Below are 27,627 nucleotides of genomic sequence, written 5' to 3' on the forward strand. Positions count from 1 at the left end.
ATGTAATCTTGTTATGTTCCTGATATTAAAGGAACACTTTCAATATTCTACCATTAAGAATGATGTTTAGGGGCGCCTGGGTGGCTCAGCCAGTTAAGCATCTGACTTCAGCCCAGGTCATGATGTCATGGTTTGTGAGTTTGAGCCCTGCATCCGGCTCTATGCTGACAGTTCAGAGGCTGGAGCCTGCTTCAGATTCTGTGTCTCCCTCTCTCCGTCCCTCCCCAGCTTACACTCTGTCCCGCTTACTGTCTTTCTCAAAAATAAGTAAATGTTAAAAAAAAATTTTTTTTAAAGATGATTCTTTCATTAAAAAAATATTTATTGTTTGGTAAATGGCTTATGTTGGATTAAAGTCCCTTTTACTCCTAGTTTGCTTAGATTACCATTTTTTAAATCATGAGTGAATATTGAATACACTGAGTGCTTTTTGTCTATATGTGTATGTAGCCATATTATTTTTCTCCTTTAATTTCTTAATCTGATTTATTTTCTTTGTTTAACTAACATTGCACATGATAACATGAATTAAACTTCGGTTTTCAAGTATCCTAGTTTTTATATACTGCTGGTTGGTTTGCTAGTATTTTCTTTAGCATTTTTACATCTTTGTTACAAATAAACTTGGCCTGTAGTATTCCTATCTCAGACTCTCAGGTTTTGATATGGGGGTTTGCTGGCCTAATACAGTGATTTAGGAATTATTCTTTCTCAGTACCATTGAATAATATGGGTAATATTAGCATTGTCTGTTTTTGAATGTTTTTTGGAACTTGCTAATAAAACTCTTCACAGATTAGGATCCCGTGGGAAGCTAACTCTGAAATAGATAGAGATACACATGCAGGGAACTTATTAGAGAGTGTTTTCTGGGTCAACATCTGTGAGGAGAAGTGAAGAAAACAGGATTGGGTGGAAGAAGGAGATGGGCAGTAGTGCTAACATCACGGGGCACTCTGAAACCAGGATGGCCCTTCAGGGTTGCCACAAGTTGGGATAAGGCGGTCAGGCCTTTATGTTCCTTGCATCTGACTTATCACTGGACTCCAGCTGCTCTGAGAAGGCAGTGTGATCCTTGGACAAGGTAGCGCTCTCAGCCTGGTTAATTCCGGGCAGCAGCTGATAGCCGGCTCATCCCAGCAGTTGAGGAATATGCCCTTCATTCTTGAAGATGGCATCTGGGTGGTATAGCTATGACCATGTCATTCTACCCTTTGTGCCACTTGTGTTTATTTGCTTCGTGAAGGTTCTGGGACCATTGCTTCACATCTGTGGTGGGTGTCTTTGGGGAAACCTATACAAGGAAGGTTAGTGGAATAAACTCCAGTCCCCATTTCTGCAACTGATCATGAGGCCACAACTGAACTCACACCCCTCTTCAGGTATCCATTTTAGTCCCTTCAGTCTCAATTGCCATTTCTCCTAGTCTAGGTGGCTCTTATGGCATGGTAACTTAGACCCTTATCCCTGAGGGCCCAAGTCCCTGGTCAAAGGCTCCGGCTACTTCATCTGTCCTTTAGTCATCTAAATTGGACAGAAGAGTAACAAAATATGCCCGAGTAGATTTACTGGCCAGACATGTTCCTTCTTGCCTCTGTTGTGTAACAGTGGCCCTGCCTTCTGATGAGAATTAATTATTCCTGTCAGGATAGTGCTTTTTCTTCTTGCCTCATATCCCTTGACATGAAGAGCCTGGGTGACACCCATAGTTTAACATTTGTCTCCTTGTGGAAGTGTTCTCTCTCTGGGAACCAGGTTCTCTAAATCCACAGAGCCCCAGTTTCTAGAGATTCTGCAAGTAGGTCACTGGGAATAACAGCTGATAGGGCCACTCTTGCTTCTGTTCCTTGTTTCCTAGAACCATGTATTTTACCTGTTCGGGACATAATGCCATATAATGGGTGTTGATTTTTAGTATATATGTTGCATTCTAGAGATGGCATCCCAGCCTTAGAGGGTGTCATCTCTGAGCCAGTGCCTTGTCCATACTTTAAATATGTTGTTCATTCTCTTAGACCAACAGCTTTTGGTGTATAATGACCAGAGGATCCCATGGTTATATGCTACTGCTGCCACATCTCGTTTGCTGTAAAGTGGGCTCCTCAGTCTAGTGCAGTATTAAGTGGGCTGCCACTTTGTTGGATCAAGCATTCTACAATAGTGGTGGTAGCTAAGGCACTTCTGGCAGGAAGGGCAAGCCCACACTTGATTATGTGTTGGTCTTACCCAAAACCACTTTCAGAGTAGAAGGGGTCTGGTGCATTCAGCTTCACACCAATGGCTGCTTGGTCTTAGGGATGATGCTGTATTGGAGGCTCAGCATTGTTCTCTGTTACTGTCAGGTTGGATGTTTGACAGTAGGCAGTGGGCAGTATCAGCCTTGGTGAGTGGGAGATAATGGTGTTGGCCCTATATATAGCCTCAATTTCTGCCACCATGTTTACTCTATTCATGTGTCCATTGTGCCAGCTCTGGGGAGACCAATAACAAAGAGACTGGCTGAAGTTAAAGCAAGTCTGTGTTGTGAATCCCCCAAACAGTGATTTACTGGGAGGACCTACAGGACTCAGCATATAGTTGTACTCATGTCTATGATTTATTACCACAGAAGGATACAAAGTACAGTCAACACAGGGGAAAGACATGGAATGAGGTCCAGGAATACACTTCTAAGAGGCCTCTCTCTGGCATCACTCAGGACATGCTTAATTCCCCCAGCAATGAGTCTTGTCAACATGGGTGAAATATTCTCTACTAGGGAAGCTTATTAGCGACTCAGTGTCCATGGTTTCTGTTGGAAGCTAGTCACATGGGCTCCCTCTGCCTAGCATGTACCAAAATTCCAGAGTCCTAGAAGGAAGGCAGGTGTTCGGCATCAACCACTGTTGTTTGTACAGTTCAGGCACAGTCAGCCACTTTTGCTGGTTAGGGCAGTAGGAATTCTACTAAGGTCCAAGTTCCCAAGAGTCTACATATTGTAACCTTCTGACACTTTGCCTTCACTTTGACATAAAGATGATAGACAAATGCATTGTCCCAATCTCTGACTATTGGAACATTCCCTATCAGTTTTGTCTTATAAGGCCGCTCCTGAGTGGGGCTGCAGTATAGCCATAGTCCATTTTCAGCTTCAAGAGTGTCCAACAGTTCTTGAAGTTTTGACATTCCTCTTTGTCAGTATATGATTGCAAAATGGCCATAGATACTTTAGGGAATCACTGCAATGCTTGCTTGCTGTGGAGGTGCGGGTCCTTCTTCCTTTAGCTTTAGCTCATAATCTCACGTTTTGTGGATATGTCTATCCCTGCCTATTTTTAATTCCTATTGCTTCCAATTTGATACATGAATTATTTATGTGTTTCTAAATTTCCAAACCTATTAGGTTTTTATTATTTTGCCTTTTAGTAATTGATTATTGTTTTGTGGTTAGAGAAGCTGGCCTAATGATACCAATTATTTGAAATTTGTTGAGCATGGTTTCATGTCCATCAATGTGGGTCACTTTTCATAAATATTACCTGTGAACCCGAAGAGAATGCTGGAGCAACTGCTGCTGTTGGTTGCAATATTCTAAATTTGTCCATTAGGTCGAGCCTGTTAGTTATGTTAAAATCTGTATCTTTATTGATATTTTCTTGTCTGCTTACACGATCAGTTAGACAAAGATACATTCAAATCTTCCACTGTTGATAGATTGCCTTTTTTCTCTTAGAGTTCTGACAGATTTTTCTTTTACATATTAGGAGGTTATGTTTAGGTTCACACAAGTTCAGAATTGTTTCTTCCTGGTAAATTGAACTGTTTGTCATTTGTGACTCTATCTTGAATGACCCCCCCCCTACTTTATATAACCATATCAGCTCCATTTGGTTAGACAATTGCATGTTTAGATACAAATGATTTTTCTTGTTTTTCCTCTTTGGGTTTCACTGGGCGTTTTGATTCTATGCAGTGGTTTCTTTCATCAGTTCTGGATTCTCTGGCATTCTCTTTCCAGATTTCACCTTCTCTCTTCTTCTTAAATTCTAGTTAAACTTGTTAGAATATGTTCCTTGATCTTCCATGTCTCTTAACCTGCTTTTCATACTTTCTCTGTGTCTCTTTGGGTTACATTCTTGGGAATTTCTTCAGTTCTGTATTCCAATTCACATATTCTCTTTTCAGCTAGGAACTCCTACGTTGCACTTATAATTATAGTCAGTGGATTTTCCTTTTTTATTTTTTTAAGTTTATTTATTTTGAGAGAGAAAGAGTGACCATGTGTGCGTGTGTCCAGGGGAGAGACAGAGAAGGGGGAGAGAGAGAAAGAGAGAGAGAGAATATCCCAAACAGGCTCTGCACTATCAACGTGGAGCCTAATGCCGGCCTTGATCTCACAAGCTGTGAGGTCATGACCTGAGCCAAAATCAAGCGTTGGATACTTAACCCACTGAGCCACCCAGGTGCCCCTGGATTTTTTTATTTCTTGAAATTCCATTTTGATCTTCTAAAAATATGCTTTGTAATTTTTAAAACTTTTTACTAAGAAACATTTAATAATAATTTTCTCAGTAATGGTTCAGTGAACACTTTAAACATTTATTTTCTGATCATTCTGTTAACTCCAGTCTTTGTGGGTCTTTTAAATGATGCTTTCTGTGTCTCATGATTGGAGGCTGGAACAATTTGTTTTTTTGCAACTTTTTCTTTTGGAATTATTGAGTCATACAGGTTCCTCCAGCAAGGCTTTGTTTGCTTTTGCCTGGTATCTGGGGCCACTACCAGCCCAGGATGACTTTTGTTTTTTAAGGATTTTCTTTTTTTAAGTAATCTTTAAACCCAACATGGGACTCAAATTCACAATCCTGAAATCAAGAGTTGTATGCTCTATCAATTGAGCCAGCCAGGTACCCCCCACATCCCCAAGATGACTTTGAATTTTTGGTTTGACTCTTTCTGGTCCACCCATCAGGTAATGTGAATTTGGCATGAAAATCTTATGTGAAGGTTGTGGTTAGAAAGTCTCAAGAGAAAAAGAAATTTGTTTTGGACATATTTTCCTTGTCAAATAGAGGGGCCTTAATCCTAATTTACTCCCACATCCGGGTTTTTGGAGTTTCAGCTTTATTACAGATTGTGAGTGGGCTGTTCTGTGTCTCCATCTGACCAAGAAAGCAGACACTTAATATCACTTTGGCAGATACCATCAATATTGGCAAAAATTGTGTTCTGTTTTCTTTTCTACGTTGCCCATTTCAGTTAGTTTTAGAGCCTTTGTGAATTCCTTAAATACTTGCTAGCCTATTGAATTAGGTAAAATGAATGTTTTTATGTTTTATCAAAATCTTTTTTTTTTTATGTTTATTTTTGAGAGAGAAAGAGACACAGACAGATACGAGCAGGGGAGGGGCAGAGAGACGGAGGTACAGAATCTGAAGCAGGCTTCAGGCTCTGAGCTGCCAGCACACAGCCTAACACAGGGCTCACACCCATGAACTGTGAGCTCATGACCTGGGCCAAAGCCACTAACAGACTGAGCCAGCCGGGCGCTCCTCAGAACCTTTAGTTGTTCTCAGTCAGACTATTGTTCAGGGTACACATTTTGCCATGGGGCTGAAATAGAAGTCCTTCAGTAAAATGGAACATTTTTAAAAATATGTTGTATTAAATGCTATAGAAAAATATAGAAGGAAGAGCAAAATATAAAGAGACAATTTATGCATAAATATATCATCATTGTTGATTTCATGAAAATGTTGATTCAAAATAAAATACAAGGCTTTTCCTTACCAAAAAAAAAAAAAAAAAGCTTTAAAAATATCTTGGTTTTTAAGGAGAATTACCGTCTTTTGGGGGCGCCTGGGCGGCTCAGTTGGTTGAGCATCAGGCTTCAGCTCAGGTCATGATCTCGTGATCCATAGGTTCAAGCCCTGCGCCAGGCTCTGTGCTGACAGCTAGCTCAGAGCCTGGAGCCTGTCTTCAGATTCTTTGTTTCCCTCTTTCTGTGACCCTCCCCTGCTCACTCTGTCTCCCTCTTTCTCTCTCTCTCAAAAATAAATTAAAAAAAAAAAAACATTAAAAAAAAAAAAGATTGTGGTCTTTTGAATCCCATCAGACCTGGGTTTCCATCTGAGTTCTCTCTCTCTCTAGCTGTGTGACTTTTAATGATTTCTTTAATTTCTTAGCATATATTTATCTGTATCATGGGGTAAGTGAGGTCAAAAGGGGTCAAAAGAAGTAATATATGTAAAGGCCTCAGCCTGGTGCCTGACACATAGAGTAAATGTTAGCTGTTTTTAATTTTAGCCATCCTCTTGTCGGAAGTGCTCAAGGTGTTAATACAGAGTGATAAATGTGAAATGTCTCACATTATACATGTAATAGTGTAAAACTGAACACAGGTATGTGGGAGACACAACTATAAAGGGAAAAGCAAGAAAGGCACCACAGTATCAGAAAATGAGGAAAGGTGCCTGGGTGGCTTAGTCAGTTAAGCATCTGACTCTGTTTCGGCTCAGATCATGATCGCACGGTTCATGGGATCGAGCCCTCTGTCAGGGCTCTGCACTGACAGCATGGAGCCTGCTTGAGATTCTCTCTCTTTCCTCTTCCTCTCTCTCTCTGCCCCTCCCCTCTCTCAAAAATCAATAAGAACTTTAAAAAAAAAAGAAGAAGGAGAAGATAAGGAGAAAAGCAGTCTGAAGCTTGGCAGGTGACCAAAACCAAGAAGGCCCTCTGGCTCTTCTCAGCTCTCTAAGACTTGGATTTAGTAAGTATATTCTCCACTTTAGCTTTTTCTTTTGTGTTCTGTTTTGTCAGTTCAGGAGCATATATATCCCTACCCCTTTGTGTCAAAGGGAATTCTGACTTCCTGTGGCCCAGGGGAACTGCCTAGTGCACTTTAGGAGAAGGAAGCTTGTGCCCTTCTATAGGGACCTCAAGGATAGATAGAGATTTTCATTCTCACACATTCAGCGGGGAACCGCTTGGCATCCCTCGAGTTCTGGAAGTGCCTTATTAGAAAAGAGACGTAGTTGCATTCTTCTGAATAGAAAAAACTTACAATAAACAAGAATTCAGAAATATATACCATGCAGCATCAGCATATATCAGATAATAGGAAGCATTTAGATTTTTTTCCTCTTCCCCTTGGTAGGGCCTCAGTGCAATTCTTGTATAACTTTTCATTAGGCTCCAATGTAGAACCTCGGAAATAAGAGGAAATTGTATAGCCACTCTGTCTAACCTTTTGCTCTATATTTTTGCATGCCCCAAAACAAGAAAAGTGTGTCTTATTCATCGTCTTTGTATATTTCTCTTGGTACTACTATTGTCACTTTAGTTTTTTAGTAAAGGAAATTGGCTTATTTGAAACGTTTGTCTTAATCCTCTATGGAAATATCAGTTTACGGGAAGGTTAAGGCAGCTCGTTTGGGCTCCTCTCAGAGTCTCTGCTGCAATTGTCGGAAAGGAAACCCCAGGGAAACCCCTGAGCACAGGCTTCCCGAGAGCAGTGGCTGCGCAGAAGACAACACTCTAGATGCTTTATCAGGTGCTGTCTGGAGAGCAGAAATAATGGTCTGAAGGCAGAAATGCTGATGTCTCCACTTTCCCAACTTAGCACAAACATCTTCTTTATCTTTGGTGGATTTTGGTGCCACAGAGGCGGCTCCAAGAAGCCTTAAATGCAAGTGTGATTGCTTTTACAATCCTGGCTCTGAAAGCATGGCATTTTGGGATTTCCTTGACTTGAATTCTTTTTCTAAAGGGAGTAGATTCATAGCATCCACTGTCAGTGCCATTTCCCTTTCTGTGATGACTTGTTCACTGTTTACATGAAAGGTTTCAGGAAGTAACAGATATAAACAAATAGATAAATGAACAAATAAATGAAAAGCTGTGCTGCCTTTGTCACATAGCGAAGAGGCATGACTATAACAATACGAACACAGCAGCTGTTTGATTAAAACTTTAGGATTTTTCTTGGAAACTTTGAAACATGTCTGATTTTTTTTTTCTTTTTAAGTAACACTGTGCTGTGGGAGAAGTGGTCACCTAGAATGCTGTCGTTGCAGTGGGGCTTTTGGATGTATCCTCACTCTCGTCCCTGGGTGCTGGTATGAAATACTGTCATTCCTGGGGCTTGCTTGCCCACTGACACGTCCATCCTTTGGAAGCCCCAGAATGTGATTTGTAAATTATTTGCTTCTTGTCACCGTACAGGTTTTTTTTTTTTAAGTTGGTGTTTTTGGTTTTTGTATCTTTACCATCTTAACCATTTTGAAGTACATAGTCCAGTGGCATTAAATGCATTCGTAGTGTCACAGAGTAGTCCGCCCTCATCCACAGGACATATGTTCTCAGACCCCCAGTGGGTACCTCACACTGTGGGTAGTACTGAACTCCATATGCACTGATTTCCTCTACATACATACCTGTGATAAAGTTTAACTTATAAATTAGGCACAGTAAGAAATTAACCATAATAAAATAGAACTGTAACATATACTGAAATAAAGTTTGTAAATATTCTTGCTGTTCTGGTTTTATAATAATCAGGGCAGGCTAAACATTGGCTGTATTAAGACCATGCATATGCCCCCAGACCTAGTTCTTTCCCCAGGTCTGGTTTTATCAGTGATGGTGATAAACCAAGTCTGATTTATATGATGCATCCTATGTGGGAAATGTCTTTGATTCTAGGTATCAGATCATCCTTGAGAAATGACAGCACAACTAGTATAATAACTTTTGAAGATAACCATTGCTAACTTGATCACCAGTTGCCCTAAAATGAATTATAAAACTAAAAAAAAAAAAAAAAGACTGTGGGTAATCTCTCTTTTTAAAAATACCATATTGTACTGTGCTCATCCTTCTTGTGCTGTGGAGTGATAAATGGCTACATGATGAGAGGAAGTGAGGTACATGACATAGGCATTGTGATGTAGCAGGAGGCTACTATTACTGACCTGACAGTATGTCCAAGGAGGATCCATCTGCTTTTAGAACATGGTTGACCATGGGTGAATGAAACTGTAGAAAGCCAAACTGCAGATAAGGGAGGGACTACTGTATAATCACCACCATCCATATCCATAACTCTTTTCATCTTGTAAGACCAAAACTCTATATCCATTCAAGAATAACTCCCCTTTCTTTCCCCCTTCATTCCAGCCCCTGGTGGCCACGATTCTACTTTATGTCTCTATGATTTTGACTATTGTAAGTATCTTGTGTAAATGGAATCATGCAGTGTTTGTCTTTTTGTGACTGGCTTATTTCATTTAGCATAATCCTCAGTGTTCACCCATGTTATAGCAGATATCAGAACTTCCTTTTTCAGGCCGAAAAAAATGTTCCATTGTATGTATACTCCACATTTTGCTTATCCATTCATCTGTCCATGGACACTTGGGTTGTTTCCATATTTTAGCTATTGCAAATAATGATGCATTGAATGTGAGTGTTTGCATATCTCTTCAAGACCCTGCTTTCAGTTCTTTTGGGTATATACCCAGAAGAGGAATTGCTGGGTCATTTGGTAATTCTGTTTTTAACTTTTTGAGGAACCTGCATACTGTTTTTGCACAGAGGCTGTACTGTTTTACTTTTCTACCAGCGGTGCACAAGGTTTCCAGTTTCTCCACATCCTCATTAATTTACAGTTTTCTGGTTGTTTTTTTTTTAAACTTATTTATTTATTTTGAGAGAGAGAGACAGAGACAGAGACAGAGAGTGCACTCGCACATCTGCACATGAGCTGGGGAGGGGCAGAGAGAGAGAGGGAGAGAATCCCAAGCAGGCTGTCAGCACAGAGCCCCATGTGGGGCTCAATCTCACAAACCAAATTCATGACCTGAGCCTAAACCAAGAGTCAGACACTTAACTCACTAAGCCACCCAAGTGTCCCTGGGTTTTTGTGGTTTTGTTTTTTTTTTTTTATATAGTAGCCATCCTCATGGGTGTGAGTTGGTATCTCCTTGTAGTTTTTATTTGCATTTCCCTACTAATTAGTGATGTTAAGCATCTTTTCATGTGTTTATTGGCCATTTTTATATTTTCTTTTGAGAAATGCCTATTCTAGTCCCTTGCCCACCCATAATTTTATTAAAAGTAAAACAAGCAGTTTTTGCAATGTTTGGAGGCAATTTTAAATGACAAGAACTCAAGCTCAGGAGTTGGACAGGTCCGGGTTGGCATCATGGCTTTACCAGCTGTGTGGCCTTGATTGAGCAAGTTACTTCATTTCTCCAGGTTTCCATGTCTTCTGCAATATGAGGAGAATAGCTGAATCTGTTTTACTGAGTTCTTTTGGGATTACCTAAACTAATATTATAGATGTCAAATATATGGAATAGTGTTTGGCCTATAGTAAGTATTTAATAAATAATACTGCTCTACTATTAGAATCATGAGCAGTCTTAAAAAACACCTTTTATATGTTCGTTCATTTCCTATTCTGATAGGAATATAATTCATTGCATTCTTGAGAATTTTCACTTGTTTTTCATGCCTACAGTTCATGCCTATTTACTGTCTCAGTCAGTATAGAATTAGGTGAAACAATGTGTAATTGTAATTTTTATAGGTTATAAACGATGACTATCAACAGTTTCATGTGATTCAACCTAATGTAATAGAAACTATTTGAATGTCTAATATATGCCAGAGTGCCTACTGTGCTATTTCATTCCTTCTTCCCAGCTTCCCTTTGAAGTATACCTTATGTTCCCCATTTTGGGATGGGGAGACTGAGGCTCTTAGAGATGAACAGACATGCCTGAGTTTACCCAACTAGAAAGTGATGAAGCCCAGTTTCAAGCCAAATCTTGAATCCAAAGCCCATCCATTTTCTTTCCTTCACAGGTTATATATATTTCCAGTATAGTTACCATATAGTGTTATTATAGTTTCAGGTGTACAGTGTGGTGATGCATCACTTCCATCCAAAACCTGGCACTCATCATGGGTGCACTTCTTAGTCCCCATCACCTATTTCACCCACCCCCTCACCACCCTCCCCTCTGTAATCATCAGTTCTCTATATTAAGAGTCTGTTTCTTGGGGCACCTCAGTGGCTCAGTCAGTTGAGTGTCCAACTCTTGATTTCAGCTCAGGTCGCGATCACAGGGTTGTGGGATTGAGCCCTGCAACAGGCTCCTCCTGCGCTCGCTTGCTCTTGCACTCTCTCTCTCTCAAAAAAAAAAAAAAAAAAAGACTCCATTTCTTGGTTTGCCTCTCTCTCTTTTTTCCTGCTGTGCTCATTTGTTTTGTTTCTTAAATTCCACATGCGAGTGAAATCATATGGTATTTGTCTGTCTCTGACTGACTTATTTCACTTAGCATTATATTCTCTAGATCCATTTATGTTATTGCAAAAAGCAAGATTTCATTCCTTTTTATGGCTGAATAATATTCCATTGTGTATATGTATGTATGTGTAGGTGTGTAGGTATATATATATACCATATCTCCTTTATCGATTTATCATTCAGAAGACATTTGAACTGCTTCCATATCTTGGCTATTGCAGATAGTGCCGCTATAAACGTAAGGGTGCATGTATCCCTTTGAACTAGTGTTTTGTATTCTTTGGGTAAATATCCAGCAATGCAATGTTGTTGTGTTTTTTTCCAGAGTGGCTGCAGCAGTTTGCTTTCCCAACAGTGGACAAGAGTTCCTTTTATTCCACATCCTTGGAAAACTCATTTATTTTCCTTCCAATTTATATAACATGAACAGTTTAGAAATACTCCTCCCCTGTCTCTGTGCCCAATGAAGATGAAAGTTAGAGAAACTACATTATTTCTTCTTAGTTGCTGGTGATTTGGGTTTTCTTCAATACAGTGAGCATAGGTGGTAGTTCTCTGTTCATGTACATTTTGTGCTTGGGTCCCTCTTTTTCATATTTGGAAAATAGCACGTGCAGAATTGTCTGAAGTCACCTTGGCTCTTTCAAAAAGAGGCTGTAGTGTGAGAATAAGTAATTTAGGCTCTGCCTTCAACCCATTTCTTGTGGCCACCATCATGTTCACCATTTATTGATCATCTGTTCCGTGCAAGGAGTGTGCTGGGTACATTACCCACAGTATCTCAGTGTCCCTGTAAGTATACAGAGGTATATAGAGTAGGGGCTACAATCTTGTACAGGATGGAAGGAAACGGGCTAAATGGGATTAAAAGATTTAGCCAAGCGCATAAGATCCTTTAGTCCATCTTGCTTCAGGGGCCAAGTCATTCTTACTATCCCCCCTTTCCTCCCTTCTTAGAAACGGTCTCCTAGAGGAGAGATGAGGACACTTTCTACAGAATACTCAGTCCTGCACGTGGGTGTGCCATCCCTACTGGATGCTCCCATTTTCTTTCCCGGTCCCTTTCTCCCTTTTTCTCCCCCCTTTTCTTTTCCTTCTTCCTTTGCCCCTTCTGTCCATTTCTTCCTCGCTTTCTCCTGCCCATTCTCTGTGCTTCTTTCTCCCTTCCTCCTTTCCTTCCATTTTTCATGCCTTCCTCTAAACATACCTAATGAAGTTTAAATACCAAGATTAAGAAACTACTTAATGTATTTCCTGAAGAAAATTGGATTCTTGAGATATTCCCATTTGATTTTTTCCTTGGCACTAAAAATTATCTCTAATTTTAATTTGCTTTCAGAGGAATTACCATCTTTAAAAATATGCCACTAAAACAAGATAGGTTGAATTCCTATCAGTTTTTAAAAGAGTGACCTTCTCAGTCTTTTAAATAATAAAATTTGGAAGTAATTGCTTAGTATCTGAGTTCAGGAGAATGACACAATATGTTTTGAGTTCTAATGAAAGCCCGTTTGATCTTGCACCCTACTTATTCCTAAAGTGGATCACTGTAACCAACTTCTTCCTCAGTCCGGGGAATGTGTTGGTGGAACCTCTTCTGTTTGCAGCTGGAGGTGGCACTTTGTTGTTCCATTGTTTCCTTTTAGGGCGAGGGAGAATAATTAAGGAGAACATCTTTTCTGAGCAGCTGGAATCAAATTCCAGCTGACTGCAGCACCTGCAACGATGGCACCTCTGCCTCTGGGTGGCAGGGTGGGATGCCAGCCGTGGAGCCCGCGACAGTGGGCTCCCGCGTACCGAGCCGCGGCCGCGGCGCACCGCACCAGCCCTTCTGTGGCGTCAGCTGGCAGCAGTGCCAGTGCGCGTGCAGTGTCTGCTTTAGACTAATTAGAGGGATGATTTGTGAAACAGTGGCTATTTATTTAATTAATCACCAGCACAAAGCCATAAAACCCATATTTTAAAAATCTCTGTTAGTTTGCCATGTGGTTAATAGATTGGGGCACATTAAAAAGTGACATGGTGATGTATTAAAAATGTTCTACCTAAGGTTCCTTCAGACAGGAGCGGAAGCTGCTTCAGATGCTGAAGTGGAACCTGCCAGCATTTGACCTGTCAGAGGTTTTAATGTTTGTAAAGGCATTTATCTTCTGAACAGTATCTTGGTTCGGACATCTCCTTTTGGAATATTTCAAAATATAAAAATATTTGTAGAATAATTTTTAAAACTATAATTAAAGTGTATATTGTTAGTTTTTCTTAACAGCGAGGTATTGTATTTTTCCCATTAGATTATACCATGTTTACTAAGCATAGGTATTATGCTTATAGGGTATTCTTTTCCATTTAGGGGAAACGGAGTCATTTACTTAATAAATGTGATAGTGTTTTTGTTGCAGCTGTCAGAATTGCATTTTGTTCTGCCCTTGTGTTGTTTTTTTATCTGATGGGTACGGACGGGATAATTGCTCTACTTGCTCAGTCTCTCCTCAGGTGAATTGTCATTTTTGGATAGTGAGAATAAAGATAGAATTGACTTGTTCAAGGGATGATGCTGGCATTAAGAATGAGAAGAAATGACTTATATTGTAACAAATGATCGTGGTTTTTACACACACAAACTTCTGGTTGATTTCAGTGTACATAAACGTGTCTATGCAAGGCATCCTGCATTTTAATAGTATTTGAAGCTAAATTTGGTGATACACTCTTACTTAAATATTCTAAATGGTCAATGTTCCTCATAAGCAGTACCCCCAAATTTTAAGATTGTGAATATGTGTTGCTCAGGTGGATGCTTGTACGGAAACTGTCCAGCTCTTAGGATTGCGTTTCTCTGCTGTGTTGTATAATTACCTGCTCTGTTAGAAAGGGAGCTGGAATAAAACATGAGGATGTTAATGCAGCCTGGAGCTGATGCCGTGGTGATGATTACAATGCAGATAAAGCATTTCTCATAACTGCTGTTGCCTACTGGAGCCTTTGAAACATCTGGACCTTTAATTGAAAAATAGTATGGTGCTGTGCAAGGCAGACATGCTAAGTGAAGTCACTAATTTAGAATACAAAAATATAATTGATAAAGTGTTTTATTTACATTGTATTTAAATATTCATACTTTGTTATGCTTTGTATAACAGGGAATTACTGGGTTAAATTTTCATGAACATAGACAGTTTAAATGAGATAAATTAAGTGCAAATGTTAATGGAATTTTACACTGGAACCAGAAAACAGTGTTGTAAAAGGGTGCATACTTTCGCATGTATTGGGGCCTTTTGGGGAAGGAAATAGGTGAAGTCCTATTCTTTGGGTTTTGTGCTTGAGAATAACTAACCATCGGTTGGTAACATAATTGCATTTCATTCTTGTTATTGCTATCATAGCTTGTTATTTAGTTTAAAAAAATAAAATGTTTCTTGGCATAATGGTAAATGGCTTTAATGGCAACATTATCACCCAATAAACCGAGCCTTCCCCACCTCTCAGGGGCAGGTTATCTGAGCCTGCCCAGGAGAGCAGAAGAGCTGGTGAAGGGCGTGCAATTAACCTTTGTCCTGCATGCGCAGCAGGGGAACTGACCTAGCAGCCTTCCGAGGAAATCCAATTTAATTTAAAATGAATTTGAAAAGACAAATTAGCCATATCTATTTTAATAAGATAAAATCCCGACTCTCCCTACGTCTGGTTTAGTTAGGACCTCAGAGGAGATTAGACTAAGGCTCAGGATGAACACGAGGGAAATAATGCCAGGGGGCTGAGGAGAGACCCAGGAGACCCAGGTACCTGAGTGCCTTGTCAGTTTCTGCAAGTGAGCCCGTCTTGGGCTGCCGGTTTCCACAGAGAATTGCAACCTGAGTTAAGCCTTTGTCTCATCAGACCTTTTGCCTGTGTTGGAGCTTGATGCCATGTTGATGTCATACACGGCCTGACTGGCTCTCCAAGGACCTCATTGTTATTTGCCTCCTTTGTCATCATCAGAGCACTTTGGGTGCTGCCACCTGGGTAGCCACATTTAGTAATAGATACACCTCACGATTACTGATGAGACTCTTCCTCCAGGAGTGAGGATTCTCTGAGCCCCCTCAGTTGGTGCCCGACCACTGCTTTTTGAAAACCAGAGTAGAGGGTCCCACCTACTCTTCACGGAGCTAGTGTTGCTTTGTTTTCCTTCTGAAACAGAATCAGTGAGGACTTATTGAGCCCCTTCTATGAGCCCAAAGGCAAGGAAATCTGAAATGGTTTCTGCCTTCTGCCTGGACACAGGAGGTAACTGCTCCTGGAATCAGGTACCCCAGTGTCCCTCCCTAGTAGCAGCTCCCAGCAGAGCTCTGCAGAGCTTCAAGTGCATGTGACAGGCAGGGCCGCGGGAGGAGCTGCGGGTCTCAGCCAGAGGGTGTTTGTGGCTCCCAGTCCTGAAACAGTGGCCGCAGCATGAACCATACTCCCTAAATATCCGAGCCTCTCCAAGAGTTCTTCAGGACTGGGATTCAGCAAGGGGACAGGGTTTTAGAGTGGAACAGACCTGGGTCAGTATGATACTCCCCCCTCGCTGAGGAATTTGCAGTAGCCTACTTCATGAATCTCTCATTCCTCAGCTGTAAAAGGGAGTGAGTTTGTCATAGGACTGTTGGACACATTAAACGAGATAATGTGTGAAAATTACTTGGACCCTGGTAGGTGCTCAACAAAAGGCAGCCAGCACTTGTGACCCGCCCGTTGCAGAGACCCCTGTGGTGCAAGCACAGGGGCTGTGTGTGTTCAGAGAAATGGGGTCTTTGTGTCTAGTCCCACCTCCCCCTAAGGCCGTCTGCTCAGTAGCTGGCTAGCTTCGTCCTGCTAGGCCGATGCTCTCAATGAGCACTTTTTACTTTTTTAAATTACTCAGTGCTGGCAGTTTTATCTGGTTGATATGGTTGTCCTCTCAGTTTTATGTATGTATGTATGTATGTATGTATGCATGTAATGTGTATTTATTTTGGTAGAGAACTAGAGAGGGGGGAGGGAGAGAGGGAGAGAGAGAATCCCAAGCAGGCCCTGGGCCGTCAGTGCGGAACCCGACGCGGGGCTCATTCCCACACACCGTGAGACCATGACCTGAGCGGAAATCAGACGCCAGATGCTCAGTCAACTGAGTCACCCAAGCATCCCATGTCCTCTCAGTTTTGAAGATAAAGTTTTCTGCGGTGCTTGGCTGTCTCAGTCAGTAGAGCATGGGACTCTTGATCTCGGAGTTTTGAGTTCAAGCCCCATGTTTGGTGTAGAGATGATGTAAAAATAAAATCTTTAATAATAATAATAAAAATAATAGTAGTAAGGTTTTCTGCCACTACTTCTCCTTTCATTGTATCTGAGAGACATGTGGAATAAAGGCCTGATAAACTCTTTTGGGCTGCTTCTCAATTAAAATTTTTATTTAGTTAGAAGTGATTCTTCCCAACCAAAAGTGTTGTTCTAGATAGATAATAATTCAGTCCGTATTTTTCTTGCTGTGGTTTGTATTTCAACATGCATTTGCAAACTGTTAAACCCAAACTTTCTCAATTGACCCTCTGCCATTGTATCATTTTCATGTCAAAAACGTGGTGTATTTTCTGATGCAGACAAGCCTCTTTCTGTCACCAAAGGTAGAGGCTCTTTGTGTGGCCTTTTCCTCCACAGAATAACACCTTTCCCAGCGATTTCACATGTGCGCTTCGAGGATGAAAGCGAATGTCGTAATTGGAGAAATGTAAAGCTATTTATTTCCATTTGTCTGATGTTTTTACATTGTTTGCTAGGAGGTGCATCAGGGACTTGAATTAATTATAATTACTGAAAAGACATATACTGATTGAGCAAATAAAGTAGTAAGCCCATTTGTGCCAAGGCCATCTAATTAAATTCTAACTTTGAATAAGCTAGATGTGCATGAAAGATTAATTTTAAGAGGTTTTTATGACTTACTAAATAATGATTCAGTAAAATTTTTGAATTATATCATTAAGAAATGCTGAATTTTAAAGTGGTAAAACACTTAGTCATGAACCTACTACTGTGTAGAAATTTGTGGGTTTTCAAAAACTTTTCAAAATTAGGGACACAATAAAAAACTTAAGTTGTATATTGACATTTAAAAGACTTGTAATATTTAATCACCTGAAACCCTGAAAGAAATGAATATGATATATGCACTGGAATTATTTCCTTCAATATTTATACAATTTTATATTCTCAAAATACTTCGCTATCTCTGGAATTAAATTGTCCTTGGAGGTAGTGGAGGGTTGTACCAAATTTTCCATATAATTTAGGAGGATGATAATAGCTGTACTGTAACCTTTTGTAGAGATACATCATCTCGTAATGGAGCCAAGTATACATTCTCCATTGAGTTTTAATTTTAAAAGTTGATATTAAATCTTAAAAAGACTCTATATTATGGTAATTGATAGAGTTTAAAAGATGTAACTCTTCTTTATGGTTTTAAAAAACCTATTTTTACTTTTAAAGCATATTGATTTTATTATATAAATGATTTAATAATGAAGAGGTTCCTATACTTACCCTAGGTGATGGGGCTTAGTTCATGCAAATTACTTTTCCCTGATATTATCATCATTATAGAAGCCATTGTTTGTATAATTAAATGCAAAGTGCTGTGTAACATTAATGATCTAAAGAATCCCACAATGGCTATGAAAATTCAAAATGGACACTTTACATTCCATTATGCTTTAAGATGGCTGGATTGCACTTGTGTGAGAGCACCTCCTGGTACGTGCTCTGACCATCCTGAGGCTGGATGAGAAGAGGACGCAGTGGCTTTTCTCTCTTAACGATGGAGATGGAGACCTTTCCCTGTTGCCGCTGCTTCTCCACTTGATGTTTGTTTGAGGGGACGATTTATCCAAAGATCTGCCTGGTCTGTAACAACTTCGGTAACAATTATGAGGAATAACTGACATCTGTATAATAGTTTGCAGCTCACAGAGCGTTTTTAACGTGCTTTATTTTTATTTTATATGCCCTACCACCCTTTTGTGGTAGGTAGTCTCATTTCTCTTTTATGGGTAAGAAAATTGACTTTCAGAGAGGTTATGGGCTTGCCCAAGGTTGCACAGCTCAAGGTCCAGACCAGTTCTATAGACCCTGCAAAGACTTACATAACAAATATAACCCATGACAGTAAAAACCGACAGTATAAGGAACTGCTTTCTGAATTTAAGACTTTGAGAAGATGGTTGTTATTCCTGATGCAGTTTATGGGTAGGCTTTCCATTTTCTCCCCCTCATCCTTTCCCCTCCCCATTTTGTAAAATTTCTTACCTGTGTTTGAACAAGTCGATATCTTGAAACAAAAGAATTATCCGAGGCTGTTATTCAAATTTCAGCTGGTAACAGTTAACAGTTAGATTGTTTCAACCAATAGCTGTAGGCGTTTTTTTCAAAAGTGGAAGAAGACTGTCAGAGCCTCAAAATATGGAGGATTTATTTTTAATAGAGAAAAACTTTCCTGAGAGCAGCAACCCCCTTCCGTGTTTTGGATCCAAGACTATAAATTTACATAGATGCTGTAGAAAGAAAACCTATGAAAATTACTAATCCAAGAAAAACTGACAGAAGTACTGTGTTCTGTGCTGTGTTATACTCCTTGAAAGGATTATAGTTGTGGTCTGGCTCATTCTGTGGCACTTAGTAACAAACCTTACTTTGTTTGGGGTTCCCATTTATGTGAAGGGTGTCTGTGGAGTGGAGGTGGGTTTAGTTACAATTTCCTAAGGGCTAGAAGGAAGATCAGTGCCTAGAATCCGGAGAGTGTACATCAGTGGAAGGAAACTGCTTAGCGACTGAAACGAAGGATGTGCCTCTGAAGGTTGGCAGGTACCTCATCGGTGAAGGTATTCAAGAGAGGTTGTAGGGCAGCCATTTGGTGGAAGTGGTTTCGGGGGGAAGACCCTGAAAATTTCTTGCCGTTTAAAAAGTCTGTGAGTAGCAATAAAGTATGTGTGTGTGTGTGGGGGGGGTGTTTAAGTCTGTGAATGTAAAAGCCGAGAGGAAGAAGGAAGCCTAAAAAAATAAACAGCCAACGTTTCTTGAATATTTAGTATGGACTAGACACGGTGATAAGTGCTTTTTATATGCATGGTATCATTGAACTCTTTCAACAGCTCCTGGAGGAGCTTTCTCTTTCTGTGAGGAAATAGTGACTCAGGGAGGTTAAATAAAATTGTCCAAGGACACACAGTGGATGGCGTTGCTGAGAATTGAACTCAGGTCTTTCTGACTCTACAACTTAATGCTTTTAACCACCATACTGCACTGCTTTACTAGCTTCTATTAATATAACAAGGATCCTGGAAGTACCCACATCAGAACTTGACCTTGTTAAAGAGAGAGTGACAGTTGACGTTCTTAATAATAAAAGCTTAATGGAACCAAGGTTGGTGATTCAGAGGAAATTAATGAGATTTTGTCAATTTTATTTTAAACTTAACTTGTCAGAAAATACAGTGTCCAGTGACAAACTGTAGAAATGTTTCTGACAAATTAACTTGACTACAGGTGCCAGATCAGGGAAATGTTAATTTAATAGCCTTTAAACGTCTCAGATTTATTGAGGGTTAAGATAGCACTACAAAGCCAAGCCCCTGGCTCTGAATGGATTTGTCATAGAATTTTATACAAAATCTATTCATAAGTTTAGTGCTACCATTTTGAATGTGAAAAAGTGAGTTCTTTCTCTGAGCCCATAAAGCCAGCATTTTATTGAGAGCAAAATGCTACTGTCTGGTGTTTGGCATTGTTGTTTTTTTCCTCCCGATGTAGATCTTCTTTCTTTCTCATAGCCAATTAAACCTGGCTTAGACCAAATTTAGGCCAGATTTTGTTCAAAATCATTACTCTGAACAAATAAAGTCCCTTAATCATCATCAGAATGATGACTTCAGACCTTTGTGTACCAAGTATGGATACCATGTTTTTAAAAACCAGGCCATAAATTGGTAGAATATAGTATCCTCTGGTCCTTGCTGAGGAAGTTGGGGAGGAAGATACTGGTGAAATGGGACTGTAGCCGTTTCTTAACTTAAGTGAGTTTTACCTTTGGAAGGCTACAAGTAACCCGTTTATCAATTTGCATCATTACATTGTCTGCATACACTGATATATTTATTTCTGCATTAAAATTGCATATAATGATCTGCTTGTGCAGTTGTGACTAATGGGATAATGTTGCTTGCTTTTTGTCTCTTTAATTGCAGAAGCCAAGCTGTCTATCCTTTCTCTGTTTCTTTCCCTTGATAGAGAAATTGAACACTTAACAACAGTTTTGACATCTGATATTCAGTTTATTATTGTGAAGTAGTGCTGCTAGTTGAACCTTCTGTCCTTAAGACCTAATTCAGCTGGTTCACTTTATATGGATGTCTCTTAATTCAAGATTATTTTGAGCTGAATACCATCTATTCTTCTGCTTTCCCTATTTTGGAAACTGCCGGGTGTATAATTTTATGTTAGGCAGCAAATAGTATGCTATTTCAGTTAATAGGATCAGATAAGAAAAACTTGGTTATAAATGTAATGCTTTAATTCATCATCATCTTCAAATTCTACATATTTTGATTCTGTACCAATTCACATTCTATATACTAAAGTTATTTTAAGTTTTTAAGCTTTTACTTATTAATTGGATGATCTGTGAGTTATAATATTGCTATTTCATGATTGTCATAAAGATGGTTTTCAAAAGAGTGAGCATTATGTATCACAGACAAAAAGCTTTCATACTCCTTGACCTAGTAATCTACTCCAAGGAATATGTGCACAAACATTTATGTAAGAGACTGTTTATGGGAATGTTATTTATAGTAGTGAAATATTAGAAACAATGTCCATGTTTAACAATGGGGGAAATAGGTTGATAGTACCTCTGTGTGCTATAATATGCAGGTATTTAAAATAATTGTTTATTCCATCAATAGGTATAAGCAGCTACTATATGTCAGGTCTGACTCTAGGCGCTGAGGATATTTGAGAGAAGAGGTCCCTGAAGAACAGGCCTGGGAAGTAGAAGAGGCAGAGCCAGTTCACCCAGAATGGGAGAAGTGGTAGGTCTGGCGGGTCCATTTTGAAAGATAGTCTAGGAGTTCTTCAGTAAGCTGATGCCATACCTTGCTACATTCTCGGCCCTAGGAGAATGCAAAATGAGTGAGGCATGGTTTTTCCCTTTGTGTAACTCACAGTTAGATGAGAAGGTAGGGAGGAGGTGGTGAAGGTAGGTAGAGAGAAGAGGCTGTGCAAGGTAGACTTCTAGGGAACAGAGAAGAGGGAATTTGGACTTCCAGCTTCATGGAAGAGGAGGCATTAGGAATTGAAGGATGGAAGAAGGGTATATTTCTTGATCAGTTCCTGCGTGCCAGGCATTTTATATACATCTTATTTGCTCTTCCAAGTAAGGAACTGGAGGTTCTGAAAGGTGCCAAACGCCTAAGGTCTTGGAGCTAAGGAAGTGGCAGAGCTAGGATTCAGAGCTGGATCTGGCTGACCCCAAGTCTTGCGCTCTTAACTACTGTCCAGTCTGCTTTAGCAGTGGTACACCGGGTCCAGAATGTGACAAGTGTTAAATGCCATGCTAAGGATCCAGCATGCGGGCACCAAGGAGAGCCATCATATATATGCTTCTGAGTTGGTAACTGGCCCGGTCAGTGATTTGAGTCAAATCACATTGAGTGTGGAGAGAGAAGTTTGGAGAGAGGAGAGGTTTTGGAGACCAGGAGATGGTCAGGAGACTGCTGCATGCAACGGTCTCGCTGAGGCATGATGAGGCTTGAACTAGGGCTGTGCTGGTGAGGAGAGGAGGGAGAAGGGGTTGAGAGGCCTTTCAGAGGCATTTGGCTGCGATGAGGTAGAAAGAGGAGTTCAGGTTCCCAGCCCGAGTGACAAGAGTGGGTGGTGAGTGCCTTAACGAAAGACAAGCTGATGAAGAAAATGCGTCTTGAACATATCGAGCTTCGATTGTGGCTGCCTTTGCAGAGGCCATGGGACATGAACTCTGGAGACTGCTTGGTCTTCGTGAATCGCATTTGTGTTGAGGATTCGTTTCGCTACAGGAAGTCCTTTTCTTTTTGTTTCGAAAAATGAGTTGGGGGCATTCCTTGATTTAGAAGCTGCTCTGGAGAGTGTTGTTTAGCTCCAAATTTGTCAGTTCATTGTAGGTTTATTACTTTTTTTTTTTTTAATAAGAATTACTTAGCCTGCCATAGGAAGGTGTCTCGGTTATATTTTCAGCTTATTTTTTCCCAACAGCCTGTCACAGTACCTGGCACTTAGTATGTTCTTAATAAATTTTGCCATGACTTCACATAGGCTACATTTTCAAAATTGAACCCCTCTCTCCTTTACCTAAAACTCTTAAGCCCTGTATGGTGGTTTTTTTCTATATCCTTTCTTGTTTGTAATTGTGACATTTGCTATTTTTCTGGATTGTAAAAGTAGTACATGCCTATCATAGAAAAGGCAGAAAAATGTAAAGCAGAAAATTAAAATGACTCACAATCCCATGTCCCAGAGAATTCCTGTTTACACTTTTGTGTATTAATATAATAGATATTTAAATGCAAAAGGCACCTTTTTCTTGGGTTTATGGTTCTGCTGGATGGAAGGGTACTTTTTTTTAATCGGAGAGGTTTTTGCCAACCTCTTTTAGTCTGGGCTGCTTCTGAGCTCTCACAACAGCCTGTCCTTCTCCCTCTTAAATCTTTTATCACATAGTATGGTGTGGACTGTAAGTTTGATGAGGGCCTGTCTGCAATGAGTTTCACTTGATTTTGTCTTCCGAGCCCCGCATGGTGGTCACTGGGTGTTGGCTGCATGCGTGAGGGACTGGGAGGATGGTGCTAGGCCAGCTTTCCCTTGTCATATTGACCCTTTCTTTGTGCCCTAATTATGCCTCCATTTCTCCAGTTCCATATTGTGGGACACATTAAATTGCTGTGCAGTGAAACTGTATGATATGATCTTTGTTTATTACTAGTTGCTGTTTAATAGTTAGATGTTAGGTCTTTGGATTATTGCTTGCCTTGATGTGTGATGAATACTCTTAATCCTTTGGTCACCTTATTTTTTTTATAAGTTAATTACTTTCTATTATGTTGATGGATTGTTTTATGTTTTAGATGATTCCCTCTAAATATTGCAACACAGGGACTATTATGTAGAGCTAACTGCCACCACCTTGAGTTTTTTCAGAAGAGGCTCCTTATTAAAAAATACATAATTTCAAGGTTTGTGCAAGGCACTTTTCCCCATCATCAGTGCCTCAAGATGGAATTAGAAGATTAAAAAGATAAAGTGCTTCATTCATTTAATAAGTATCTACCATATTTATTCTCATAGTTTTCCCCACACTCGCTATTTCATCATGAAATAAAGAGGATAAAGGGAATCATAGGAGCACCATGTCACTATCTGCCCTGCAGTCCACCGCCAGCGGCCGAGTGCTCTGGAGCCCCAGTCCTCTAGCACTTCTCCTTGGGCAGCTCCTCGGATTCACTGCTCTTGTACGAGACTGCTTCAGGCCGCACCTCCTGGGCGTTTGTCAGAGGGCAGAGCGGGGAGGGTTGGGGGACTGGATTGATTACATTTAGAGCTTTAGAGAAAGAAGTCATCGGTGTTTAAAGTAGAGGCTTTGGAGTCAGACAGGAGTGAGACAGACAGGAGAACTAACAGTATGAGTTCTTGTCTTCCACGTTGGGTGTGGGAGCTTGATGTGTGAGCAGATGACTTCTAAGCCTTAGTTTTCTTATCTCTCAGATTCGGGTAATGATGGAATTCTACCTCTTAGGCAGAATTAAATGGGATGATTTAGGCAGACAGTTACCAGAGCTCATTTAACAGCTCTAAATAAATGCCAGCCCTTGGTATAATAGTAAGTATTATTATTAGGACTCCTTACAGCATCCATCTTTGTCCTCATGTGATTGTGTAATAAGTCTGAGTAATAGAAATGAGTCTGATCTAAAAACTTAGGCTGTTTCTGACACATAGCTCTACATTTCTATAGCACTTCACAGTTTGTGGAACACATTCACATTTCTTATGCTCTGATTCCTCAAAGCGCTTCAGCTCCAGTTCTTCAGGAGGAGGAAGAATAAACCAAATTAGGCTGTAGGTATGAAAAGGAGGTTGAGAAGAGAAATAAGGCAATAAGCCCACTCCAGAAAGATTGCCATTGTTTTAATTTAACCTTTTGACTGCCTCAGAAGGTCAAAACACTTGCTCTTTTGAGAAAATTTAACTTAGCTAGTCATTGGAATTACTATTTTCCAGCTGAAAAACATGCATGGGTGTGTATGTGTGTGTGTGTGTGTGTATGAGTAAGAGAGAATGTGAGAGAGAGGAAGAACATTACTGTAAGAGAATTACTTTTTTATTATTTGCTTTATGACAGAGACAAGACTTAAAAAAAATCAATGGGTCTAATGTTAGATTCTGCGTTCGAAGTGAAATTTCTCTAAAAAGTTTTTAAAACTGATTTTATGTATTTCCTTACATAAAAGTTCCTATCTTTTTTTTTTTTCCACCCTAGAGTTGTAGTGTTAAAGATGGAAACACTTGATTGCTCAAGTACTTCCATCTCCATCCACTACCAGGAAACAGACTCATAGAGGAGAGGGGGCAAGACAGATGGAGAAAACTAACATTTGTTTTGTTGCCATGTTATCCTGGTAGGCATTTGGGTCGTCCGTGCATTCATTCTGTAGTTCAACAGAGTGTTTTGGAGAGCTGTCTGTGTGCCCGCACAACGCTAGCCATTGTGTATAGAGCAGTAAACAGAGCCGATGTGATTGTGGCTGCTCTCATGGAAGGAAGGTCAGAGGCTAGTGAGGAAGGTATGCACTGATGGTGTCCGTAACCAAATATATAATATCAAATTGTTAAGTGCTGTGAAGGAAATGAACAGGATATGTGTGAGAGAAGAACTATGAAAGGGACTTATGATAATAGTAATAATCCTTAAAGGAGTCCTCTGATAGGTATGTCCTATCCGAATGATCATTTTAACATATGAGGAAATGGAAGAACAGAGAGATTGAGTAATCTGCCCGATGCCACATTTTAGAGGAATTACAGATCATGAGAAAGAGCCTTATAGATATAGTGGATAGCACTTAACTGTGGCCTTGAAAATGGGAGAAACTAGATACATACATACACACACACACACACACACACACACACACACAGCACATCTTCAGTGTAGCTGAACTACGATAATCAGGTAGGGCAGCAACAGTAAATGATGTTGGAGAGGTAGGCAGGGGTCAGATCATGCAGTGCTTTGTTGAATACCATAGGAAATGGATTTTATCCAAAGTATATGGGAACCATTCATTAAAGGAATTTTAGCAGAAGTGTAATAACCAGATTTGAGTTAAAAAAAAAAAACAACAACAACTCTAGCTTGTATGTCATGAACAAATTGAAGTAGGCAAGAGTACATGAGGTCAGGAATGCATTAAAACAGTCCAGGGAAAACTTCATGGTATTTTGGTGGCAGTGGAGATGGAGAATTTTTTGAAATACCTATTTTTCAATTTTTAAAATTGAGTTAAAACTCATTATATAGAAATTACTGTTTTAATGATTTTAAAGTGTATAAATTTGTGGGTTTTGGTATATTTGTAATGTTATACAGCTGTCACCACTAATTCCACGTCATTTTCATCCCAAAGGAAACTTCATACTTGTCAGTTTCCCATTTGTGCCAACCCCCTCCCCCCCACCATGTCCTGGCCACTAATCTTTTTATTTACATAGATTAGCCTATTCTGGACATTCCATGTAAGTGGGTTTATACAATAGAGGACCTTTATGTCTGGCTTCGTTCTCTTAGAAGAATGTTTTCAAGCTTCATCCATGTGGTACCATGTGTCAATAATTCATTCCATTTCATGGCTGAGTAATATTTCATTGTATACATTTCGTTCATCCATTCATCAGTTGGTGGACATCTGGATTGTTTTCCTTTTTTTGCTTGTTTTGTAAAGATTATTTATTTTGAGAGAGAGAGCACACAAGTAGAGCAGGGGCAGAGACAAGGAAGGAAAGAATCATGAGCAGGCTGTATACCGTCAGAGTGGAGCCCCATGTGGGGCTCAAACCCACGAACCACAAGATCATGACCTGAGCCAGATCCAAGAGTTGGGCACTTGACTGAGTAACCCAGTGCTCCTCTATCTTTTTTAATGTTTATTTAGAGAGAGAGAGAGAGAGCAGAGGAGGGGCAGAGGGAGAAGGGGAGAGAGAGAGAGAGAGAGAGAGAGAGAGTGAGTCAGTCAGTCTCAAGCAGGCTACATGCTATCGGTGCAGTGCCTTGACCTGGAGCTCAATTTCATGACCCATGACATCATGACCAGCTGATATCAAGAGTTGGATGCTTAACCAACTGAACCACCTAGGCACCCCTGTTTCCATTCTTTGACTATTATCAGTAATGCTGCTGTGTACACTTATGTATATGTTTTTAGGTGATCATATGTTTTCAGTTCTCTTAAGTACACTTAGGAATGGAATTGCTGAGTCATATGGTAACTTCATGTTAAGTTTTGAGAAACTGACACACCAGTGTTCCACAATGGCTACATCGTCTTACATCATACCAGCAACATATGAGGGTTCTAGTTTGCTAACTTTTCTAATTCCTGCTATTAAAAAAAAAGTATAACCATCCTAGTGTGACATGGTGATTTTGATTTGTATTTCCATAATGAATAATGAAGTTGAACCGTTTTTCATATGCTTATTGGCCATTTGCATATTTTCTTTGGAGAAATGTCTACTTAAATTCTTTGCCATTTTAAAGATTGGGTGGCTTATTTTTATTGCTTAGTTGTAAGAATTATTTATATATTCTGGATACTAAATTTTTGTCAGATATGTGATTTACAAATATTTTCTCCCATTCTGTGGATTGTCTTTTCACTTTCTTAATAGTGTCCTTTGAGGCACAAAAATTTTTAATTTTTATAAAGTCCTGTTTATTTCATTTGGTTTTGGTGTCATATTAGAGAAATCATTACCTAATCCAAGGACATGAAGAATTTACACCTATGTTCCCTTCTAAAAATTTTATAGTTTTAGCCTTAAATTTAAGTCTTTGGTCCATTTTGAGTTAATATTTGTATATGGTATGAGGTAGAGGTCTAACTAAATTCATTCTTTTTTAAAAATATTTTTGTTTTTTATTTTAGAGCACAAGCAAGGGAGAGGGGCAGAGGGAGAGAGAGAAAGAATCTTAAGCAGGCTGCAGGCGCAGCACAGAGCCCGATGTGGGACTTGATCCCATGACTCT

The 27,627-nt window shown here is 39.8% G+C and overlaps 1 protein-coding gene and 1 non-coding gene across 10 annotated transcripts in view; both read left to right on the forward strand.

Annotated features, from left to right (window-relative positions):
* Window positions 1-27,627, forward strand: part of MAPKAP1 (MAPK associated protein 1) — a 240,090-nt gene that overhangs the window by 77,376 nt on the left and 135,087 nt on the right. The gene's annotated exons all lie outside the window — the stretch shown is intronic.
* On the forward strand, window positions 8,500-8,631 carry LOC115277167. Its single transcript, XR_003902272.1, has one exon. It is a non-coding gene; the product is annotated as a small nucleolar RNA SNORA72 (small nucleolar RNA).

The sequence above is a fragment of the Suricata suricatta genome, chromosome 13, assembly GCF_006229205.1.
Source record: "Suricata suricatta isolate VVHF042 chromosome 13, meerkat_22Aug2017_6uvM2_HiC, whole genome shotgun sequence".
NCBI classification, from domain to species: domain Eukaryota; kingdom Metazoa; phylum Chordata; class Mammalia; order Carnivora; family Herpestidae; genus Suricata; species Suricata suricatta.